Raw genomic sequence first — 5,109 nt, forward strand, 5'->3', positions numbered from 1 at the left:
CATGTTTCCAATAACCATGCGCAAGCATACAATCAGCCACATGTTCACACTAATTGGCGTGCTCCTGCCATAGCAAGTACTTACCCACGAGCCTATCCCGGATCAGGTTTCAGGCCTAGGCCAGCATTCAGGGGAGAAAGGGAACAGAAAAAGAAAACGTACACTCCATTGGGAGAATCTTACACTAGTCTGTTCCACAGGCTGAGACAGCTGGACATGCTAAGACCAATACAATCCAAGCTACCCAATCCTCCTCCAAAGAATCTGGATTACACCATTAGCTGTGAGTATTGTTCCGGTATACCAGGTCATGATATGGAAAAATGCTGGCATTTGAAAAATGCAATACAAGAGCTGATTGATACTAATAAAATCGAGGTTCAAACCCCCGAAGCTCCCAATATCAATAGAAATCCAATGCCAGCCCATCAAGAGGCCAATATGATAGAAATCAGACAAGCTGATGGGGAGACAAAGAATCCGTCACAAACTATCATGATGATCAAGTCTCATGAAGCTAAGCCAGATAAGCAGTTAACAGAGGAGAAGACGGTACCTAAGCAGAACAGAAATGGTGATGAACCATCTATGATAGTCGAGGAGGGATCATCGAGCAAAGTTGCCACAAAACAAGAAAGGCCGAAAGTGATAGTACCAGGGGTTGCTAACAAACCCATTGTATTCGTGGAAGGAGCTCGTACAGATCGGGTTATTATCACACCTATAACCCAGCTGCCAGTCATCAACAACAAAGCCATCCCATGGAACTATGAACGGGTGACTGTAATGTACAAGGGAAAAGAAGTCAAGGAAGAAGTGTGTGAGGTGCAAGGCTTGACTCGTTTGGGAAGATTTTTTACGCCCGAAGAGTTAAGAAAAAACTAAAAATAATCCAACACCAATAAAGAGAGCTGTGACGGAAGAAGAGGCGGAAGAGTTTTTAAGAAAAATGAAACTCCATGACTATTCTGTTGTGGATCAATTGAAGAAGACGCCCGCTCAAATTTCATTGTTGTCATTACTGATCCATTCAGAGGAGCACCGTCTGGCTTTGATGAAAATCCTGAATGAGGCTCGTGTTCCTGAAAAAATCTCTGTAAATCATTTGGGAAGAATAGCCAACAGAATCTTTGAGACAAATAGAATTACATTTGCTGATGATGAATTGCCTGTGGAAGGTACCGAGCACAACAGAGCTCTTTATCTCACCGTGAAGTGTGAAAACTCCGTAGTAACCCGGGTATTGGTTGACAACGGGTCAAGTGCAAACATTTGCCCTCTCTCCACTTTAAGCAAATTAAAAATTAAAGAAGAGAGGATCCAGAAGAATAGTATTTGCGCACGGGGGTTTGACGGTGGAAGCAGAGATTCATGTGGCGACATAGTGTTGGAACTGATAATAGGGCCAATTGAATTCACAATGGAGTTTCAAGTACTGGACATAACTGTTTCTTATAATTTGTTGTTGGGTAGACCATGGATCCATGCTGCTAAAGCAGTCCCGTCAACACTACACCAGGCGGTCAAGTTCGAATGGGATCATCAAGAAATAGTTGTGCATGGAGAAGAAAGTTTAAATGCTCACAGCAGTGCCACTGTACCGGTCGAGGGAATTGAAAATGACCAGGGACCATGGGTATACCAAGTGTCCGATACAGTGTCGGTAGAGAAAATTCCAGAAGGGAAGTACCTTCCGAATCCAAAGATATCCTCTGCATCAGTCATGGTAGCTTATGAAATATTAAAAAATGGTTTTATACCCGGCAAAGGTTTGGGCTCATCTTTGCAAGGAATTATACAACCATTATCTCTCCCCGAGAACTGGGGAACATTCGGTTTGGGGTTCATACCCACTGTCAATGACGTGATAAAGGCCAGAAAGTTGAAACACAAGTCATGGGTTCTTCCAAAACCGGTCCCACGTCTGTCAAAGTCTTTTGTCAAGACCGGTGCTAAAAATCGCCCGATAACAACAATTCCTAAATACCGGGTCAATCCTGAGGAGGAATTAATTGAAAGATTCGAGAAATTGTTTGATGATGTGAATATGTTGGAAAGCGGAGAAGGATGTAGCAACGCAAAAGTTCAATTCATTGGGCCAGAAACAAAGCTTAATAATTGGAAAGCCACTCCTCTCCCCATTCGAAAGGAGTCTTGGTAGTTTATTTTGATTTTCTTTCAGTTTGTTTGGGTTACTTTAGGGTTGTAATCCCAAAGCTTATCTTACAGTTTGTTTGAAGTGTGCAAAACCTTGTTATCTTTCATCATCCAATAAAAAGCAGTTTCCTTTTTATTATTATCATTCCTGATAGTTTTATTTTCTTTTTCTTCTTTCCTGTACAGTTCTTTTTACGCTGGCTCTAGTGATATGGCATGCATGAGGAATCCTCAGCCCAGTCTTAAAAATCAATCTGGTTCCGAAATATTAATTCAAGAAATATATTGTGATTATGAATCAGAATATGATGAAGATGAGGTTTTTGAAGAGATTAGTAAAGAGTTAATTCACTTTGAGGAAAAAATCAAACCTAACTTGAGTGATACCGAGGACATCAATATAGGGGACACGAGTAATATCCGGGAAACTAAAATAAGTGTCCATCTCAAACCAAAGATCCGAGAAGAGTTAATTAAAGCACTCATAGAATTCAAAGATGTTTTTGCATGGTCATATGACGACATGCCGGGCCTGAGCACCGATTTAGTGGTTCACAAATTGCCCACCGATCCAACGGTGCCTCCTGTCAAGTAGAGACTGAGAAAATTCAAGCCTGATATGAGTGTGAGAATTAAAGAAGAAATCACCAAACAGTTGGAAGCAAAGGTCATTCGAGTCACTCGATATCCTGTTTGGTTAGCTAATATCGTTCCTGTGCCAAAGAAAGATGGCAAAATTAGAGTATGCGTCGACTACCGCAATCTCAACAAAGCAAGTTCGAAGGATAATTTCCCATTACCCAATATCCATATTTTGATCGATAATTGTGCCAAGCATGATATAGGATCTTCCGTGGATTGTTATGCCGGGTATCATCAAATTCTAATGGATAAAGAAGACGCAGAAAAGACGGCATTCATCACACCATGGGGAACTTATTGCTACCGGGTAATGCCATTCGGTTTGAAAAACGCCGGAGCAACCTACATGAGAGCGATGACCACAGTGTTTCATGATATGATACACAAGGAGATTGAGGTATACGTGGACGATGTGATCATAAAATCAAAACATCAAGCCGACCACGTTGGGGATTTGAGGAAATTCTTCTTAAGACTTCGCAGATACAACCTCAAGCTTAACCCTGCCAAATGCGCATTTGGAGTTCCATCTGGAAAGTTGCTGGGATTCATAGTCAGTCGAAGAGGCATCGAGCTAGACCCCTCAAAAATCAAAGCCATCCAAGAATTGTCACCTCCAAGGAACAAAACTGAAGTAATGAGTTTGCTGGGAAGGTTAAATTACATCAGCAGGTTTATTGCTCAGCTCACAACAACCTGTGAGCCAATTTTGAAATTATTGAAAAAAGATGCTGCGGTCGAATGGACTGACGAGTGTCAGGAGGCGTTTGACAAGATAAAAGGATACCTGTCAAACCCACCCGTGTTGGTCCCGCCAGATCCAGGAAGACCTCTGATTCTTTACTTGACGGTCTTGGAAAATTCATTTGGATGTGTATTGGGGCAACATGACCTCACTGGCAGAAAAGAACAGGCCATCTACTACCTTAGCAAGAAGTTCACAACTTATGAGGTTAAGTATACTCATCTGGAAAAGACATGTTGCGCCCTAACATGGGTGGCTCAAAAGTTAAAACACTATTTGTCGTCCTACACTACTTACCTCATTTCGCGTCTGGATCCATTGAAATATATTTTTCAAAAGCCTATGCCAACGGGAAGACTTGCAAAGTGGCAGATATTGCTCACAGAATTTGACATCATCTATGTGACTCGGACTGCAATGACAGCCCAAGCACTGGCTGATCATTTAGCTAGAAACCCGGTCGACGAGGAGTACGAGTCGTTGAAAACCTGTTTTCCCGATGAAGAAATAATGCATATCGATGAGATGGAGCAAATTGAAAAACCTGGGTGGAAACTTTTCTTTGATGGGGCCGCTAACATGAAAGGAGTCGGGATAGGAGCTGTAATCATTTCTGAAACAGGGCATCACTACCCTGTTACGGCTCAATTACGATTTTATTGCACCAATAATATGGCTGAATATGAAGCTTGTATTTTGGGTTTAAGGCTAGCCGCAGACATGGGTATCCAGGAAATCTTAGTCATGGGAGATTCAGATCTGATGGTACATCAAATTCAAAGAGAATGGGAAACCCGAGACTTGAAACTCATACCATACCGACAATGTCTACATGATCTTTGTCAGCGATTTCAATCAGTGGAGTTCCGGCATATTCCAAGGATCCATAATGAGGTTGCCGATGCATTGGCTACCCTAGAATCAATGTTGCACCATCCAGACAAAGCTTATGTGGATCCACTACATATTCGAATCCACAATCAGCACGCTTATTGCAATATGGTTGAAGAAGAATTTGATGGTGAACCATGGTTCCACGACATCAATGAGTATATTAGAATGGGAATATATCCAGCACAAGCCACAGGAGATCAAAAAAGGACCATTAGGCGATTGGCAAATGGATTCTTCTTAAGCGGAGGAGTTTTGTATAAAAGAACACCAGACCTTGGATTATTAAGATGCATAGACGCCCGACAAGCTACGACTGTCATGTCTGAAGTACATTCAGGAGTTTGCGGACCCCACATGAGCGGATGTGTGTTGGCAAAGAAAATCCTCCGAGCTGGTTACTATTGGCTTACCATAGAGCGAGATTGTATCAGTTTTGTGCGCAAATGTCATCAATGCCAGATACACGGAGATTTGATTCATTCTCCACCATCCGAGTTGCACACAATGTCGGCACCATGGCCCTTCATTGCCTGGGGTATGGATGTGATAGGCCCAATTGAGCCGGCAACATCCAATGGGCACAGGTTCATTCTGGTAGCCATTGATTATTTTACCAAATGGGTTGAGGCCAAGACATTCAAATCGGTGACCAAGAAAGCTGTGGTCGATTT

The sequence above is a fragment of the Nicotiana tabacum genome, chromosome 6 (genome assembly GCF_000715075.1).
Source record: "Nicotiana tabacum cultivar K326 chromosome 6, ASM71507v2, whole genome shotgun sequence".
NCBI classification, from domain to species: Eukaryota; Viridiplantae; Streptophyta; class Magnoliopsida; order Solanales; family Solanaceae; genus Nicotiana; species Nicotiana tabacum.